General features: G+C 44.0%; 1 protein-coding gene across 2 annotated transcripts in view; it reads right to left on the bottom strand.

Moving 5' to 3' along the window:
- SH3KBP1 (SH3 domain containing kinase binding protein 1) overlaps window positions 1-21,298 on the bottom strand; it is a 358,145-nt gene that overhangs the window by 175,091 nt on the left and 161,756 nt on the right. The gene's annotated exons all lie outside the window — the stretch shown is intronic.

Here is a 21,298-nt window from a genome sequence, read left to right as displayed (position 1 = left end):
GGGAAGATCCCACATGCCGCGGAGCAGCTGGGCCCGTGAGCCATGGCCACTGAGCCTGCGCGTCCGGAGCCTGTGCTCCGCAAATGGGAGAGGCCACAACAGTGAGAGGCCCGCATAACGCAGGAAAAAAAAAAAAAAATAAATAAATAAATAAATAAATAAATGGGACTCTTCCAGACCATGCTATACAGGCCCTATATTTGGCTTCTCCCCAAAGGGGGAAAAAATCATACTTATTTGGCCATGTTATCCTAATACATAACCCAGGTGAATGTTGCTGTGCTGGGATTTTTATTTCACAGGTCTTTGGGACAGCTGTACTAAGCAGTCTCTAGCTCTGGAAATGTGTTCCTGGGGCCGGGGGATGGAAAAGATGGTAGTCTCTGCTATCATTAATTAGCAAACACTGCCAGGGGTGCAGCAACTCCCCCAAGATACTGAGCAGCATTCCGGATTCTTGAAGAAGCTGTTTTTTGAGTCGGAAACATCAATTTATGCAAGGGGCCAGGTTTCCTATTTCAGGATGGAAAAACAATACAAAGCGAACTAAATAAAAGTGGAGAATCACCCATTTTATTCAGGATATCCAGTACATTCTGGGTGCACGGGAAGAGAAAGCTGAATCACTGACTTTGTGGACCCAGCATCATACCCTCTCCTGGAAAAATTCCCTTGCATCACCCTGTTTCCAATGTAATGTAACTGAGACGAAGAGGAGGCCACTTCAGAGGCTGATGGCATGCCAGGAAAAAAGGAACTCATGGGTCTTTCCTTACAGACCTCTCTTGGCTGTGGCTGGACTGTTGCAGTGGAAATGTACAGTATTTAATTAACCAGCACTTGTCTGGTCCCTGGAGACGCGCCTGCTCGATTCTCCAAGGGATGTGTATCATCAGCATCTTTGCGTGGCAGAAAACAGTAAATCCATTTGCCTTCTCCTTCAAAGGCAAAGTTCATCTGAAAAGAGGTTAGAGCTATGCCAGTGCTCATTTGCTCCCAAGTCCCACCAGAATACAGGAGGAAAATGTAGACCCAAGAGGGAACCACTTAGTAGGGCCTCTGAGTCACAGGGGACAGGGAGGGAGGTGGGTGAAGTCAAAAGTCACATAAGGAAAATCAACTGAATCTTGGAGATGAAGGAAATGAACATTGACTAGGTGTCTGCTATGTGCCAAGAACCGTGCTAGGCACGTCGTGTGCATCCCCTCAAGTCCTCACACCAGCACTGTGAGGTTAGGGGTGCTGGCCCCATCTTGAAGGATGGGCCCAGAAAGCCTGGATAACTTGTACGAGGCCCATGAGTAAAACAAGTTGTGGTCTGCAGCCCTCTTCTTCCACCAACCCAAGATAATACCGGGAAGACAGAGCGGGAGTGTGTTTCCGGGGGACTTTGGATACCAAGCGAAGGATGAGGACTTAATTTTGTAAGATCCTGCTCAGAGGAGGTTTCTGGGCAGAGAAGTGACAGGAAGATGTGAGGAGGACAGTGACCTAGGGACAAGTGCCTGATGCGAAGGGGTATGCAGAACAGCTCGGGGGCAGGAGCCTAGAAGCAGGCAGAGGGCCCAACAGAGGACAGTGAAAGAGAAAGCCTGAAAAACATGGTGGGAGGAATCGGATACGCAGGGAAGGGAAGGCAGATACACAGTATCATCATCAGGTGAAACTGGGGGCCAATGACCCTTCCTTACTTGTCTTTGATCCCAGTACCTAGCTCAGTGTCTGTTAGAGCAGACACGTGATCCATTCTTGATAAATGGATGGATGAATGAACTAACGAGCACCTAGTCCACATTCTGTGGACTGCGGATCCCTGATTTGGGAACACAAATTCCCGAAGGAGCACTGAAGAAGGACCAGAAGGGCGGAGGAAGAGTTAAAGCCCCAGCTTGACGCTAAGCAGGGTGCCCACTAAAGGACAATGCCACCCTGACCTACTGCAGGGATGGGAAGGTGGTGGCCCCTGTAGTCTTGCCACTGTGCTGAAGGTGTCTCGTTCTCCACTAACACTGTAGCCTGACGCATCGGTGATACTAAACAGTGCCCGAGATACTCCTAACTGCTCTCTTCTTCCAAATTTATGGTCCACTGTCAATTTTACATAACAGTAGAGCAGGGCTAGATCACAACAAGAAATGATGTATATTCGATTTTAAATTTAGTCCTCTTTAAGACAGAAAATACTTGTTTCAAGTAGGAAGAAATACATGTGTAAGCATGTTCAGGGCAGCATTTCTTCTAATAGCAAATGCATACACACACAGAGACCCACACAGGAAACATCCTGAAGGTCCACTGCGAAGGAATGGCTCCATTAATCATGGTTTATCCAGGCCATGGGAAACTCAGCAGCCAGTTAAACCGGGCAAGCAGCTCTGTGTGTACTGATGTGTAAAAGGTGCCCATCGTACATTAAGTTAAAAGACCAAATCACATAATAGGTATATGATCCCCACATTGCAAACGCATGCACACTCGTGCGTGCACGCGCCCCCCCCCCCCACCATCTCCCTCCCTCCTTAGCTCCCACCAGGGACTCTTTTATTTACTCCTGTTATCCAGAACCTATCAAGAGTATGCATTCAACAAATGCTTATTAATGAATAAATGGATTCATTCAACATTCAAGTGATATGTTAGGGCCTAATACAATTAAATGAATGAGAGAAGGAGAGTGTGTGTGCACGAACACACTTGGGTAGGCACAGAAGATGGTATGGAAGGGCACACACACATACACTCTCTGCCGTTGGGGCCCCTTCTCTGGGTTCCTCTAACAACCATCGCTTTTCTCTAGCACCGCCTGCATCCCACTGTATTTGAAATACCTCTGAGTGTCAGTGTATGTTTCTCCCCACGCCTTCAGCTCTGACACCTCTCAGCACTTTCATGCACACCTTTTTCAACAAATGCAACTCATTTACCAACACCCACATGTGCCTCATGAGGGTTCTGAGGATGCTGTCTCATCACGAATGCCCACTCGCCATCAATCTCTGAGCCCAGGTGCCAGGTATCTAGAAACAGAGGGAGGGATGCAAATCCCTGATCTTCCCTCAGTCCTAGAAACTTCAGAGTCTAATGCCTTGTTTAAAGAAGCCACTGAAAGCAGTCTTAAAGTCAGCCAATTAACACACGACCAAAAAAAAAAAAAAAAATCAAGTTTCTATTGCAAGCGAAATACAGAAAGGGGCCATCCATTTAACAAGCTGAGTTTCTGCTAAGAGGAGCTACACATGGATATTTTCAATGTTAACGTTGTCACCTGATATTTCCATAGAAGCCACATAATATAATATGGGCGCCAGGAGCACAAAGAACTCCTTCAAACACAATGGCCTCCACCTCAAACTGACTCATAAAACTGGTGTGAATTAGCTGTCTGAAAGGAAACACGAACCCTGATTTTCCAGCTCATGGACACGTGGTTCATAACGATAGCATTAAGGCACATAAAGAGAATCCTGGGCCTCACAACACCGAAAAGACAGATAACCCAGTGGCCCCAGCACTGCGACCACACCATGCAGCCCACTTGAGCTCTCAACCTCAGTTTTTCTCATGTATAAGATTAGAATGATGAGGGCAGACCTACTTTACAGAAGGGCTTGCTGCCACCTGACTCCTGCCCTTTTTTCCACTTGTCTTTACATGAACGAATATGCTAAAACGCAGCCTTGTTCATTATTTATACCAGTTCAACCAATTTTCTTTTTGCCAACCTTCCCTTCCCAATAGAGTGAGATAAAGGAATCACACTGGAAAACAAATTCAGTGGCGTCTCTAAACATCCTCCTGATTTTCCCCTCTCCTTAGGCTGGTCCCAGGGTTTGGTTTGCTCTTTCAGCACAGTCCTTAATCCAAATGACCAGACCCACAGCAGACCACAATGCGGGACGCTTCTCCAAAGCATCCCTGGCTCGATTCCCCCAGCCCAGGCCGCCATCTCTCTGGGGGAGGGAGTCTGGACGTTCAGAGGAGAAAATCTGATACATAAAGCACACTGCTTTTCTCTGCTTTAGCAAGGCTGATTTGGGCAAAATGCCCAAAAGAATTCAACATTATTTACAGAGTTTTGTTTGATCTCCTTTTAAATGCTCCATGCAGAGTCATTCAAGTGAAATAAGAATACAGAATTTCAAAGGGAAAACTGAAGGAAAATTCTAAATATAAGTGATTTGTTGAGCATGAACAAGATTTCTCCTTTCTGTCCAACACGCTCCCTCTAACATCTCTATTTTTAAAGGCCTTCTCAAACTTTGTTGCTGACAAATGGACCTATCAGACCCCTAACTTTTACAGTGAAGCGGTAGGCAGAGGGAACAAGAAGAGGGGAGGGAGAGTGATGGGTAGCACTCACGTGCATGTGCACATTAAGAACAGAAACAAAGGTCTAGGAAATCCCAGAAACCCTCATCTGGGGTCCACCTCTCTTGCCTAGAGAATTCTCAGGGGAAAATACCCACCATAAACAAATCTGGAGTATCCCAGTTCTCAAAATCAGTACCAAAAACTGGCCCTGGGAGATTTAGAGAATGACAGAAAATTCCACATATCTTTCTCTTTAGGAAGTAGGGGAAAGATCTTTATTGCAGGTAATCAAAATGTTTGCTAAATTCTGACTCTTTTTTTTTTTTTCTTTGCGGTACGCGGGCCTCTCACTGCTGTGGCCTCTCCCGTTGCGGAGCACAGGCTCCGGACGCGCAGGCTCAGCGGCTATGACTCACGGGCCCAGCCGCTCCACGGCACGTGGGATCTTCCTGGACCGGGGCACGAACCCGCGTCCCCTGAATCGGCAGGCAGACTCTCAACCACTGCGCCACCAGGGAAGCCCAAGTTTTTGCAATATTTTATACCTGTATTTCAGTATAACTGTATTCATTTGTAATCCTATGTATTTTATTTTATTCATTTACAAACTTTATTCTGAGAAGGGGTCCACAGGCTTCCCCAGACTGGCAAACAGGTTCCCAAGCAATTTTTTAAAAAGTTAAGAACTTCTCATCCCTGCTCTCAAGATTATGGTTTGCAAGGAAACTCAAAGGTGCAAGGGGGAATTATACACACACACACGCACACACACGCACACACAAAATAAAGCAGTAAACATGACATTTGGACTCTGCCATAATGTTTCACAGGCTTTGGAGCAGCACATCATGACAGAAGAACCACATTGGGTGGGCTTCCCTGGTGGCGCAGTGGTTAAGAATCCGCCTGCCAATGCAGGGGACATGGGTTCAAGCCCTGGTCCAGGAAGATTCCACATGCTGTGGAGCAGCTAAGCCCATGTGCCACAACTACTGAGCCTGAGCTCTAGAGCCCACGAACCACAACTACTGGAGCCCACGCACCTAGAGCCCGTGCTCCGCAACAAGAGAAGCCACCGCAATGAGAAGCCCGTGCACTGCAACAAAGAGTAGCCCCCGCTCACCGCAACTAGAGAAAGCCCACGTGCAGCAACAAGACCCAACGCAACCAAAAATAAAATAAATAATAAAAATAAATACATTAAAAAAAAGAGAAGAACCACACTGGGCAACTTGACAGGTCCTGATCCATGAACAGCCGTGTGGCACAGTGTTCAGGAGGCTGCTGGCCAAGTGCCCTCTTATTACCCGGGTTAGTGGCTGGCGAGAGCCCTGCTCTGTCATCTGGCACCTTGGCTCAGCTCAATGCCTACTGCTCCCTTCCACGAAGGCCAGCACAGCTAATTTGCAGACTGCCACCTGCCACCGCCTCAATGTCCCCCCTCCAACCAAGCCCTGCGTTTCTCTCCTTTTTCAAACCAGTAAAGTTATGGAAAGCATCACAAGGTCCCCCTGCCACCCCAGGATAAAGAGGTCACTCGGGCTTCCGTGCACCCACAGAGCTCCAGATACACCTCTTCCTCCCAGCCCGAGTCAGCTGCACTGTCTTCTTTGTGTGCATGTACCCAGTGCCTGCTGGGCAGTCAGTGCACGAATGTTCCATGAAGGGAGGGAAGTTTGTGCCAATGTTTATAACTGCACAGGATTTGCCTGGATGCGTCGCCTGGCTTCCACCGAGGTCCCATCTTTGTGGTATCACTGGAGGATGAAGGACCCAGAGGTCAGCAAGTCCAACTGAGACCAGAGGCATCTGACCAGTTCTTAAAAAAAAAAAGAAATTAAAATCCAGAAAAGAGCAATTCCACTTTTAGGAAGCTATGCTCCAGATAATTCACATGAAATGTACAAAGATATATGCATAATGCTCAGTGCTACATTGTTCAGAAGAGTGAAAAACTAGAATCATCCTAAACGTCCTTCAGTTAGGGGACTAGTTAGTCAAGTCATGGTGTACCTACAGGTGGACTATTAAACAGTGGCACTGATCTAAACGACCGCTATGCCAAGTGTTCCAAGATTCTCTTCAACCTAACATCACAAATTGCAATACACTATAAACAGCATGATGCTATCTGTATTTTTTTAAAATACCAATATGCCTGTATCACTGTGTGCTTAGATTAGGTCGTACCATGTGAAATGGACACTTCTGTGGTCAAATCTCTGCAATTTCTTATGGTTCATCGCAATAGACATGGGTGGAGATCTTCTGAGGAGTTAACCATGAGCCAGGTCTCCTCTGGGGAATATGAATGAGGAAAGGGATTTTAAGTTACTTTTTGACTTTTGTTACCATGACATTCCTTTACTAATTTTTCACACTGAGCATGTATTATTTTTATAATAAGTCTAACAAAGAAAACTTAGGGTGAATCTAAAATAAAATGTACAACTTAAATTTTAAGAAAAGAGCAGTGAGGTCTATACAACACTATAGAACAAAAGCTGCCTTACAGAGCAGGCGATTTTCTTTTTAACATCTTTATTGGAGTATAATTGCTTTACAATGGTGTGTTTCTTCTGTTTAACAAAGTGAATCAGCTATACATATACATACATCCCCATATCTCCTCCCTCCTGCACCTCCCTCCCACCCTCCCTATCCCACCCCTCTAGGTGGTCACAAAGCAGCAAGCTGATCTCCCTGTGCTATGCGGCTGCTTCCCACTAGCTATCTAGTTTACATTTGGTAGTGTATGTATGTCCATGCCACTCTCTCACTTCATCCCAGCTTACCCTTCCCTCTTCCCCGTGTCCTCAACTCCATTCTCTACGTCAGAGCAGGCGATTTTGTTGTGATCAGAACAAAACCCGTTACTGTGAGCTTCCTCTAGGGGCTACAAAGAGTTTCGTTGCCAAGGCCCCTCTGGAGGAATGTCATTCAGAAAAGGATGGGTTTCTAGGCAAATGAGCAGTGCAGATAAAGGGACTGGGCTACCTGTAAGGAAAGGTTTTTAAAGATAATTTTTTCCCCTAAACAAACAGTTTACTGATACACATAGTTATCTCTTTGTTCAAGGCAAATAAAGGTTTTTCTCCTTTATTGAAGCAAGTCCTACTTTCCTTGGAAATGCGGGAGAGTAGCAAAGGTACATTTTAAAAAATGGTATCTCAAACTCAGACTTTTCATTTTCCACACCGATCTGCACCTTTACTCTCCCCCCGGAGGGAACTGAGTGTCATGAAAAGTGTAAATTTTGAAACTGTAAATCTAGAAGGTGTCAATCTAGAAATCTGGAGGCAATAAAATGAATGTAGATTCATTCGTGGAATAGAGAAAGGAAGAGCACAGGGAGAGAAGTAGAGAGAAATAAGTGCGCATGGATTCCTCCAACAGCGCTGATTTTTGCCTGCACCGCTTGCCTCAGCACTTAAATATCTTTATTTTTTAAATAAATTTAATTATTTACTTATTTTTGGCTGTGTTGGGTCTTCGTTGCTGCGCGCGGGCTTTCTCTAGTTGTGACGAGCAGGGGCTACTCTTCATTGCGGTGCGCAGGCTTCTCCTTGCAGTGGCTTCTCTTGTTGTGGAGCACGGGCTCTAGGCGCGCGGGCTTCAGCAGTTGTGGCTCACGGGCTCCAGAGCGCAGGCTCAGTAGTTGTGGCGCACGGGCTTAGTTGCTCCGCGGCATGTGGGATCTTCCTGGACCAGGGCTTGAACCCGTGTCCCCTGCATTGGCAGGCAGATTCCTAACCACTGCGCCACCAGGGAAGCCCAGCACTTAAATATCTTTACGTCAACAGGCTTCACGATCAAGTTTTCTATATACTATACCTAAGTAAGTCTCCTTTTGCAAGACGAAACTTCCTGGAGGGCAGGAATTGAGTTTTCCTGTCCGTCTACAGCAGGGCTTTGCAAACTTGTTCTGTAAAGGGCCAGAGGAAATATTTTCGGCTTTGCAGGCCACACACTCCCTGTGGCAACCAATTAACTCTGTGGCTGTAGCACAAAAGCAGCCACAGACCGTATGTAAAGGAAGGGGCATGGCCATGTGCCGATAAAACTTTATTTCCCAAAATAGGTAGTACCAGATGAGGCCCATGGGCTGGGATTTGCCAACCTCTGGTCTACAGAAAGGAGAGGTCAGGGTCCAAATCAGAGACCAGGGATGATTTTTCTTTTAAGGAAGAGCAAGAAACATTGCTAAGTTAGCATTGTCAGCTTAGAAGCAAGCCCCTCTCAGACGCCTTCCCTGACGACCTCTGAGGCAGGGCTAAGTGCCCCCATCACCACCACCATGGGACAGCACGGCACCCAGAGCACAATGCTCTCTTCACCCTGATCCCACGGTCCCCACTGCCCCTGTTGCCCGGGACTCTTGGATTCTCAAATCCTAGACTCCTGTGAGCAGCAGCTGAGCTGGCCGCCTTGTAGATTATGAGAGGTTAGCCCAGAACCCAGCCCTGAACAAGCCTTTAGTAATAATCTCAAAAACAAAATGAAGTGTTGATGGGAAGAACTGAAGGCTGGGATGATGCTGCCAATGAAAATACAGAAGCAAGCAGGAGTGGGAGTCTGACAGGTAGGAGAATCTGAGGCTCGGCCACGTGGGGACAGCAGGGGACTCCACGGCAGACAACCGAACCCCGGGCTAGGTCCAGCCAGGGATGGGTGCAGGGATGGGTGGGCAGCCCTAAGCCAGGGTGGCACAGTGAGAGACAGAGATGGGTCTGCCCTGGGCATCTCAAAGAAGAGAAGCCCCTGTCCTCCCCCCACTAGGTATAACGAGGGACGCCCACTGCCCTATTTGCTGGCCACAACACAAAGCCAACTCAACGGGAAGCAGGGCGGAGGGAGAAGAAACCTGGGCCCCAAGGAGGCTGCTCTGCCTCTGGACTTCCTGTTGTACAAGATAGACATTTCCTTACAACCTACGCCAGGTGAAACCAGGGTGTCTGTGACTTGCAGCCACGAGACCACTAACCAGCACAGGGTGGCTGAGAGTGGAGGTGAGGGTGAGGGAAGCAAGGAGGGAGGTCCGGCCCAGAGGGGAGGTTTGGGGGCTCATGTGCTTTGTGGCAGTGGCTGAGCCCAGGAATGAGTAGACAGAATCGAAGATGCCAAAGACAGAACCATAAAAATAGCTTACACTTGAGGAGTTGGCAAAATATAACAGAGAAAGAGGTAGAGCAGGAGTGAGAGGGGTAAAGACACAGAAGGCAAAACAAGTGTTTTCAGAAAGAGGCAGTAATCTAAAGTGCTGTGGAGTCAGGCAGGGCAGCATGGAGGAAGGAGTCTTAAAGACAGAGTAGATTTCCCCACCTGATGTGACTTGTTTTAGAAAACAAAGTGAAGTGGAGGTAGCAATGTGCCAGTTTGGAGCCCAGGCCTCAAGGGAACTCGGATGTTTCCACTTGCTCTGTTGCACCTCCACCATTGCCATACTAATGTGCTCAAGCTAGCCTGCTGGAGCATGCAAGACACACAGAGCAGGGCCGAGATGCCGAAGGCCTGCAGCTGAAGCCGAACCAAACGCTAGCGGCCCTCCAGACACATGAGGAAGCCCAGTCAAAACCATAAAGACTGCCCAGCTAGCTCCTAGTTGATCCCAGATTCAGAAGCCAGAAACGCTTACTGTTGTTTGCCACTGAGGTTTTATGGTTATTTGTTATGCAGCATTACTGTGGCAAGAGATAACTGATACAACAATGCCTGGCACAGAATAGGTCCTCAAAAAATGTTTAAAATACACACACGCAGAAGCCCTCCTGCAAGGCCATGAAGATGAGCCGGCTCTGCATCTCTGCATCTCTGCATCCCTTCTTGTCCTCCTGGGCACCCTGGCGGCTGGCACCCAGAGGGATGAAACCAGCACCCCTGCCCAAGCCCCGCAGCCTACCTTCTGCCTAGAGCCTCCCTACATGGGTCCCTGCAGGGCCCTGCTGTTCAGGTACTTCTACAACGCCAGCTCCAGGCTCCGCAAGACCTTTGCTTACGGCAGATGCAGAAGGAAGCAGAACAACTTCCTGGATAAGGAGGACTGCATCAGCACCTGCGATGGCTGCAACAGGCCCCAGGAGAGCTTGGCAACTGTGCTCCCCTGAGATGCTGAGGTCCTAGGAGGGCCCCCACAGGGCTGGGCTGTGGCTGCTTCTGAAAGATTTGAGTCTCCTCCTCTGCTCCCTTCTCAAACCTACCCTCCTCAGCAGAACCCTGCCTCTTTCCTCACTGCATCCTCACCTTCATCTCCCACGCCACCATCACTGCACTCCTCGGAGGGGGCAGGAATGGAATTTCTGACATCCAGTTCTGAGCGTCAGTGGTGGCAGAGGTCTTTTCACTAAAGAAGCCCCTTTCCCCACAGCCATGTTGCATATTATCTGTCAGTGGCTTCAACCTCTGGCCTTATATTTAATAAATTCATTTTCTAATTAAAAAAACACCACACACACACACACACACACACACACACACTCAGGAAAGATAAAGGCTGCAAATACACTATCATTCTTCTATCCTGGTAACTTAAGTGTTATTTCCCTTGACTGTTTCTCCATATTCATCCAGCCCCAAAGGGTAAAAGAAGTTTCTAGAAAGATTTCTTTTTAGAAGTTTCTAGAAACACTAATTTTAAAGGCCAGGAAAAGGTTACTAATTTCCTACTTGTTTAGTATATTTGTCTTTAGCTAACAAATGCAAGCGGAAAACAAAGCAGAAGGAAAGTTTTCCTGTCCCAGAATTCTATCACCCAAGTCATCCTTCACTCCTCAAAAAACACACAATTCAACTGAGGTGGGGTAACATATACGACATGTCAATGGTAATTATTAATTTTTAAAATTTCTTAGCTGATGGTAGGTAGAAGGGTGTTGAGTATTTGCCATATCATTCTTGATTCTTTTTTAAAATTGTGGTAAAACATACATAACATAAAATTTACCACTCTAATCACTTTTAAGGGTACAGTTCACTGACATTAAGCACATTCACATTATTGTCCAACCATCACCGCTAGTCATCTCCAGAGCTTCTTTCATCTTCCCAAACTAAAATTGCATATCCATTAAACAAAACTCCCCATCTCCCCACTCCCTCCAGCCACTGGTAACCAACACTCTACTTTCTGTCTCTATGAATTTGACTAGTCTAGGGACCTCATTCAAGTGGGATCATACAGTATTTGTCCCTTTATGACTGGCTTCTTTTACGTAGCATAATGTTCTCAAGATTCATCCATGTTGTAGCATATATCAGAATTTCTTCCTTTTTAGGGCTGAATAATATTCCATTGCATGGATAGAGCACTTTTGTTTATCCATTCATCCACTGACAGACACTTGGGTTGCTCCTACCTTTTGCCTATAGTGAATACTGCTGCTATGAACATAGGTGTATAAATACCTGTTCAAGTCCCTTTTTGAGCTGATTTTACATATCTTTATTAAAACCTTATTTTGAAACATGAAACAGGCTAAAGGACCTACATCACTTAGCTAGCAGTCTTCAGGCATCATCTAACCAAGTTGGGGGAATGGAATTGGTACCCACAGTTTGCAATTTAACCCAATTTGCCATGAATGATTTTATCCCACATGTACTGATGTAAAAATGGAGATAATACAAAAAAGCCTTTTGGGGGAGGTAGGATTCTGAAACATGCTAATGTGAATGCAAAATGAATACACATCTCACCACCCATTCAACCCTGCACAATCGAGCTGAGTAAAGAACCTCCATTGCCGTACAGTGGGCAAGAATAAGTGGCTTACCAAAGGCAGAAACACTGTTTTAAATTCATTACCCAATAAAACCACCATGGGGCTTTCTCAGCAAAGAACCAAAATCCTCTAAAGCTCTCCAGAAATGTCTGACAGGGCATGTGGGAACCCGATTCATCCAACAAACATTTGTTGGCCACAGGAGCTCGAATGGGCTGTGGAGAATACGTAGAATGGATCCCAATATTCCTTCCTGGGGACGCTGGATAGCGTTTGCAAAGCAAAGAGTGGGATCCTTTAGCTTTTTAACATTCCAAAGGGCTTAACAGCCAAAATGAGGGCACACAGGTTAAAATGTTTCACAGGACTATATATAAACAGCACCATGACCCTAATCTGAAGACCTAGTTATGTGCTAACGCAGATATGGAAATTCGTCATCCAAAGAGTCAAAAACTTTTAGAAAGGGTCCCCAGATTTAAAAAATACTGAAAACTTCTCAATCAACCTTCCAATCTGCAGAGGAAGAAACTGATGCTTCAAAGGTGAAATGACCTTCCCAAGATTGATAATGGCTGCGAGAGCTGTGAACTATCTGAATGTCTCATAAGTCCTCGAATGAAGGTCTCTGACTCATCCTGGGCAGAAGTATGAGGGAGGAAAAGGCACACAAATGGTTCTCCAGCCTCAGTGAACTCACAGTCAAGTTCTAAGCCACCGAAAATGGATAGGATATTTGTCAACTGTTATCAAGTCTTGCTGGTTACCCAGGCCCCATCTGCCTCTGGCAATATGCAATCTAAAGGTTGAAAGGGAGGCCGTCTGAGTCTGTCTGGTTTGGTTTGGTTTCAATACAAAGCTGACACTCCTCAGCTCTAATAAATGATCACTTTCCATTTTCCACTTCAACTTGGGCTTTTGATAGAATGAGTCCATACGCCAATATGAACAGATCGATACAGTTCATAATTTATGAAGATGTAGGCAGAGGGAGAGATTGATCCTGTGGAACCACCCAACTGAGGCTTGCCCCTCTTCCTCTCTTCCTTCTTGCTGCTTAGGTTGATGATTTTTTAATTTATTAACACGTCCACCTGAGATGATCAGCAAGGAATGAGAAAAGAGATAGCATCCTACATAAGCCTTTCTAATAAACTGCAAAAGGGTGTCTGCGGGTCTAACGTGGATTTCAATGATCCATGTTATTTCAGTCAAGCCTCCACAAATGTTAATAAGAGCTGGTGACACACATTTAATATACGCAGATATATGCACACCCCAGGGCCTAGTTCCAGAATGGGATGGAGCTTAAAGAGTAAGACATCACAGAGGGAGGATGGAGAGGGAGCCAGGGGGACAGGGAAGGAAGAAAGGAAAGAGAGAAGGCGGGAAGGAGACTCTTAAGCACAACTGTGAATTGCACACAAATTCTGTGCAAGAAGGTCAGGGCTATAGAGCCCAAGCTTAGGAGGCAAGTGTGAAGTATGTTTTGTTTTGTTTTGTTTTTGTTGGTTTGTTTGTTTGTTTTTGTGGTACGCGGGCCTCTCACTGTTGTGGCCTCTTCCGTTGTGGAGCACAGGCTCCGGACGCGCAGGCTCAGCGGCCATGGCCCGCTCTGAGGCATGTGGGATCTTCCCAGACCTGGGCTCGAACCCGTGTCCCCGGCATTGGCAGGCAGACTCTCAACCACTGCGCCACCAGGGAAGCCGGTGAAGTATGTTTTGAAGGGTATATATACATACAAAATAGAATCAGAATTTCCATTCCTGGCTCATCTGGGTTTGCTAGTGTCAGACACATTGGCAACTTAGTTACTTTTTCTCTTCCTATATAACTTCAAGGGTCTTCCTTTTTATCTTAATGATTTAGACAAAAGTAAATTACAAAGGAAGCTAATTTCTTCAAAAGAAACAAACTACTCCCAATGACATTATCAAAGAGCTGCTTTAAAGCTTTTTAAAAGTTAAACTTAAAACAACTGGTATCATTTTTTTCCCTAGACAACATTTTTTAAAAAAGAAAACTATTCACAACAGTTCTTGTGTGTGTGTGTGTGTGTGTGTGTGTGTGTGCGCGCGCGCACTTCACGCTGTCAAATATCAGGATCTAGAAAAAAGGGTTAAAAGAAATAAGGGGAAAACTCAATAACAAAACCTTGGGAAATCTCATTTTCCTTTGCAAGCAATGACAATACTGAAGAACCCATCCAAGGGGGAGTGGGGAAGAGGGCTCCCTGCTCCAAAGTTCCGGCATCTTCAGCGAGCCAATAAGAGGTGGTTACACAGACAGATTTTACTTAAACTGAAATCTGAAAACATGATACTAATCACTGGTAATGCATAATAAATATGGGGTTCCACACAAGCAAAATTAACACATAATCCAATCATCTCTTTTGATGAGTATCTTCACTTTCTCTCCCTAGCTCTGTCGATGGTGATGCTGAACACTCAAATATCAGAGAGGAAGGAGTCCAGAAAGGAGGGAAGAGTGGATACCCTGTTGGACATAAAATAAACTGAACACTATACAGTCGCATTTAGAAAACCTTGGGGAAGGGTGTAAAATCAAACACAGATTAAAAGGATGACATAAAATCTAAACCTTCCCAATACCCCGGATGTATTTCATCTCATGTTATACTAGGAAACATGAAACATTTAGGAGCCTTCACACAAACACACTTACCCTTATAACTTAATTCTACTTTCAATCTTGTTACTCAAGATCTGGTTCCAATTTCCTCCTCTGGAAATGTATTTTGCTGTCTCACTCTCTACTAATGGTCCATTATCAGGCCTAGAGCTAAATGTAGTCCTTATTCTCATAATCCACTTTCCAAACCAGATACTTAGTAAGTCTCCTCTCTCCTCAGTACTCAGTCACCGAAGACAATTTCTCTGAATCACAGAATTTCAACAGTTTCTCCCTAAATATATAACTTAATAAACATGTTCTCCCTCTGATAGTTTTCCTTCTGGTATTTCATTTTGCAAAAAGGTTGGAGTGTTTGAGAGCTACATACAGTTGACCCTTGAACGACATGTGGGTTAATCTGAGTATAATTTATAGTTGGTCCTCTGTATCCACAGCGCCTCCACATCCACGGATTTAACCAACCGTGGACCATGTGGTACTGCAGTATTTACTGTTGAAAGATATCTGTATATTATGTGGACCACACAGTTCAAACCCACATTGTTCAAGGGTCAAGTGTACTTTCATCCAATAATTAAAGTTGGTTCCAAGATGAATACAATGTGGCTTCTTCCTTCAAGAAGTTTACAATCTAGGAAAGAAAATCAAAATCTAAACACACACACACACAACACACACACACACACGCACACACACACACACACACACACAGAAGAAGAAGACTATAAGTGTACTATAGAATGAAATGCAGTCAACAGTCACAAGTGCCCAAAATAATCATTAAAGATCAGCCACTCACTAAGGCTTCTCTGACACTTTTACTTGTATTACTGCATATATTTCTGTGAGATGAAGGCAGCAAGAGACCTTCGGTGTCTGCCTCTATTGGTGCCTTGGGAAAATCATTTCTCACCTCTCCCCACCTCAGTTTCTTTATATTTAAAATGGACTGATAATGATGCTTCTCTCACCACCCTTCACAGGGTAATTCTAAGAAGTGAATGAGTCATTCAGTCTCTCTCGCTCTATGTAAACTGTAAAGCTCTATGAAAGCCAAGGAATTTTTAAATCAACTATACTCCAATAAAATTTTAAAAAATAAAATAAAATAAATAAAACTAATGAGAGGAAATCAAATAAATTAATCTTACTGAAAAAAAGAAGTCAAGGAATTTTTGTTTATAAAATGTCATTTCTGCGGGCTTCCCTGGTGGCGCAGTGGTTGAGAGTCCGCCTGCCGATGCAGGGGACACGGGTTCGTGCCCCGGTCCGGGAAGATCCCACATGCCGCGGAGCGGCTGGGCCTGTGAGCCATGGCCGCTGAGCCTGCACGTCCGGAGCCTGTGCTCTGCTACGGGAGAGGCCACGACAGTGAGAGGCCCGTGTACCACAAAAAAAAAAAGTCATTTGTTCTATCCATCGACAGACGAATGGATAAAGAAGATGTGGTACATATATGCAATGGAATATTACTCAGCCATAAAAAGGAATGAAGTCAGGCCATTCGTAGAGACGTGCATAGACCTAGACTGTCATACAGAGTGAGTTAAGTCAGAAAGAGAAAAACAAATATTGTATATTAACGCATATATGTGGAACCCAGAAAAATGGTACAGAAGAACCGGTTCGCAAGGCAGAGATAGAGACACGGATGTAGAGAACAAACGTATGGACACCAAGGCGGAGAAAGCGGGGGTGGTGGTGGGATAAATTGGGAGATTGGGATTGACATATATACACTAATGTGTATAAAATGGATAACTAATAAGAACCTGCTGTATAGCACTGGAAACTCCACTTCACTGTACAGTAGAAACTAACACAACCTTGTAAAACAGCTATACCCCAATAGAAAAAAAAAAAAAGAAAGAGAAAAATGTCATTTGTTCAAATACAGAATTTTTGTAATTTCTACTCATCCACCTTCTAATAAGTACTAGCAATTCTCCTATACCAAAGGGGAATATTTTTTTAATTAACAAGAGTATTCCACAAATGGCTATTATGACAGAAATATTCCAAAGTTAAATTCTTCTGTGGATTGGCAATAAGAAAAAAGTATGAAGGGGAAACGATCCTATTTACAAAAGCCAACAATAACCACAATCTACATAGGAAAAGGATTATAAGGAGTAAGCAAGGCAGCACAAATAAAACCATAACTTGATTAAACAGTAATATCCTATATGTCAGTGAATCACTAGAATCAGCTGTTTAGAATTCAGAAGTAGATATATGTTTTAATGTGGTGATATATTTGCAAGAACTGGACCCCTGGGACATTTGGGGTAAAGGGGTGAGGGGGAGAAAAGAGTTTCACTTATGCACCCGTATATAAAGACAATTTATATGACACAATACAAAACTTTTAAACAAAAAAAGTCAGGAAAATGTCAGTTCTTTCTAAACTGACATACTTTTATGTAATTCAAAACAAAATAACAATGGAATTTTTAACTTGATAACATGATTTCAGAATAAACAAGTGAGAGCAGCTAAAACATTTCTGAAAATGAAGAGTGATAACAGGAAGGACAAAAGCCATACCAGAGAGGAGGAAGCAAGATGGCGTAGTAGAAGGACTTGCACTCACTCCCTCTTGCGAGAACACCAGAATCACAACTAGCTGCTGGACAACCACTGACAGGAAGACACTGGAACTCACCAAAAAAGATACCCCACATCCAAAGACAAAGGAGAAGCCACAATGAGACGGTAGGAGGGGTGCTATCACAATAAAATCAAATCCCATAACTGCTGGGTGGGTGACTCACAGACTGGCGAACACTTATAACACTTATACCACACCTACTGGAGTGAAGGTTCTGAGCTCCACGTCAGGCTTCCCAACCTGGGGATCTGGCAACGGGAGGAAGAATTCCTAGAGAATCAGACTTTCAAGCCTAGTGGGAATCTATTGCAGGACTTTGACAGGACTGGGGGAAACAGAGACTCCACTCGTGGAGCGCACACACAGAGTAGTGTGCACATTGGGACCCAGGGGAAGGAGCAGTGACCCCAGGGGAGACTGAACCAGACCTACCTGCTAGTGTTGGAGGGTCTCCTGCAGAGGCAGGGGGTGGCTGTGGCTCACCGTGGGCCAAGGACACTGGCAGCAGAAGTTGTGGGAAGTACTCCTTGGCATGAGCCCTCCCAGAGTCAGTCATTAGCCCCACCAAAGAGCCCAGGTAGGCCCCATTGTTGGGTTGCCTCAGGCCAAACAACCAACAGGGAGGGAACCCAGCCCCACCCATCAACAGAGAAGCAGATTAAAGTTTTACTGAGCTCTGCCCACCAGAGCAACAGTCAGCTCTACCCACCACCAGTCCCTCCCATAGGAGACTTCCACAAGCCTCTTAGACAGCCTCATCCACCAGAGGGCAGACAGAAGAAGCAAGAAGAACTACAATCCTGCAGCCTGTGGAACAAAAACCACATTCACAGAAAGACAGACAAGATGAAAAGGCAGAGGGCTATGTACCAGATGAAGGAACAAGACAAAACCCCAGAAAAACAACTAAATGAAGTGGAGATAGGCAACCTTCCAAAAAAGAATTCAGAATAATGATAGTGAAGATGATCCAGGACCTCGGAAAAAGAATGCAGGTGAACATAGAGAAGATGCAAGAAGCGTTTAACAAAGACCTAGAAAAATTACAGAACAAACAAACAGAGATGAACAGTACAATAACTGAAATGAAGACGACACTAGAAGGAATCAAACAGCAGAATAACTGAGGCAGAAGAACGGATAAGTGACCTGGAAGACAGAATGGAGGAATTCACTGCTGCAGAACAAAATAAAGAAAAAAGAATGAAAAGAAATGAAGACAGCCTAAGAGACCTCTGGGACAACATTAAATGCAACAACATTCGCATTATAGGGGTCCCAGAGGGAGAAGAGAGAGAGAGAGGACCATAGAAAATATTTGAAGAGATTATAGTCGAAAACTTCCCTAACATGGGAAAGGAAATAGCCACCCAAGTCCAGGAAGTGCAGAGAGTCCCATACAGGATAAACCCAAGGAGAAACACGCTGAGACACACAGTAATGAAACTGGCAAAAATTAAAGACAAAGAAAAATTACTGAAAGCAGCAAGGGAAAAACGACAAAAAACATACAAGGGAACTCCCGTAAGGTTAACAAGCCAGAAAGGAGTGGCATGATATACATAAGTGATGAAAGGGAAGAACCTACAACCAAGATTACTCTAGCCTGCAAGGATCTCACTCAGATTCAATGGAGAAATCAAAAGCTTTACAGACAAGCAAAAGCTAAGAGAATTCAGCCCCACCAAACAAGCTCTACAACACATGCTAAAGGAACTTCTCTAAGTGGTAAACACAAGAAAAGAACCTACAAGAACAAACCCAAAACAATTAAGAAAATGGTCATAGGAACATACATATCCATAATTACCTTAAACATGAGTGGATTAAATGCTCCAACCAAAAGACACAGGCTTGCTGAATGGATACAAAAACAAGACCCATATATAGGCTGTCTACAAAAGACCCACCTCAGACCTAGGGACACATACAGACTGAAAGTGAGGAGATGGAAAAAGATATTCCATGCAAATGGAAATCAAAAGAAAGCTGGAGTAGCAATACTCATATCAGATAAAATAGACTTTAAAATAAAGACTGTTACAAGAAACAAGGACGGACACTACATAATGATCAAGGGATCAATCAAAGAAGAGGATATAACAATTATAAATACATATGCACCCAACAAAGGAGCACCTCAATACATAAGGCAACTGCTAACAGCTATAAAACAGGAAATCGACAGTAACACAATGACACTGGGGACTTTAACACCTCATTTACACCAATGGACAGATCATCCAAAATGAAAATAAATAAGGAAACAGAAGCTTTAAATGATTCAATAGACCAGAAAGATTTAATTGATATTTATAGGACATTCCATCCAAAAACAGCAGATTACATTTTCTTCTCAAGGGCACACGGAACATTCTCAAGGAGAGATCACATCTTGGGTCACAAGTCAAGCCTCAGTAAATTTAAGAAAATTGAAATCATATCAAGCATCTTTTCTGACCACAATGCTATGAGATTAGAAATCAATTACAGGGCAAAAATGTAAAAAACACAAACACATGGAGGTGAAACAATACGTTACTAAATAACCAAGAGATCACTGAAGAAATCAAAGAGGAAATCAGAAAATACCTAGAGACAAATGACAATGAAAACACGACGATCCAAAACCTATGGGATGCAGCAAAAGCAGTTCTAAGAGGGAACTTTATAGCTATACAGGCCTACCTCAAGAAACAAGAAAAATCTCAAGTAAACAATCTAACCTTACACCTAAAGGAACTAGAGAAAGAACAAACAAAACCCAAAGTTAGCAGAAGGAAAGAAATCATAAAGATCAGAGCAGAAATAAATGAAATAGAAACACAGAAAACAATAGCAAAGATCAATAAAACTAAAAGCTGGTTCTTTGAGAAGATAAACAAAATTGATAAACCATTAGCCAGACTCATCAAGAAAAAGAGGGAGAGGACTCAAATCAATAAAATTAGAAATGAAAAAGGAGAAGTTACAACAGACACCACAGAAATACAAAGCATCCTAAGAGACTACTACAAGCAACTCTATGCCAATAAAATGGACAACCTGGAAGACATGGACAAATTCTTAGAAAGGTATAACCTTCCAAGACTGAACCAGGGAGAAATAGAAAATATGAACAGACCAATCACAAGTAATGAAATTGAAACTGTGATTAAAAATCTTCCAACAGGGGCTTCCCTGGTGGCCCAGTGGTCCACAGGTGAATTCTATCAAACATTTAGAGAAGAGCTAACACCCATCCTTCTCAAACTCTTCCAAAAAACTGCAGAGGAAGGAACACTCCCAAACTCATTCTATGAGACCACCATCACCCTGATACCAAAACCAGACAAACATACTACAAAAAAAGAAAATTACAGACCAATACCACTGATGAATGTAAAAATCTTCCAACAAACAAAAATCCAGGACCAGCTGGCTTCACAGGTGAATTCTATCAAACATTTAGAGAAGAGCTAACACCTATCCTTCTCAAACTCTTCCAAAAAATTGCAGAGGAAGGAACACTCCCAAACTCATTCTATGAGGCCACCAACACCCCGATACCAAAACCAGACAAAGATACTACAAAAAAAGAAAATTACAGACCAATATCACTGATGAATATAGATGCAAAAATCCTCAATAAAATACTAGCAAACAGAATCCAACAACACATTAAAAGGATCATACACCACGATCAAGTGGGATTTATCCCAGGGATGCAAGGATTCTTCAGTATATGCAAATCAATCAATGTGATACATAAACCATATTAACAAACTGAAGGAGAAAAACCATATGATCATCTCAATAGATGCAGAAAAAGCTTGTGACAAAATTCAACACCCATTTATGATACAAACTCTCCAGACAGTGGGCATAGAGGAAACCTACCTCAACATAATAAAGGCCATATACGACAATCCCACAGCAAACATCATTCTCAATGGTGAAAAACTGAAAGCATTTCCTCTAAGATCAGGAACGAGACAAGGATGTCCACTCTCACCACTAT

This window comes from Lipotes vexillifer, unplaced genomic scaffold (assembly GCF_000442215.2).
Source record: "Lipotes vexillifer unplaced genomic scaffold, Lipotes_vexillifer_v1.1 scaffold1442, whole genome shotgun sequence".
NCBI lineage: Eukaryota > Metazoa > Chordata > Mammalia > Artiodactyla > Lipotidae > Lipotes > Lipotes vexillifer.
Note: the sequence above shows the minus strand (reverse complement) of the source record. Positions and strands in the feature narration are given on the sequence as shown.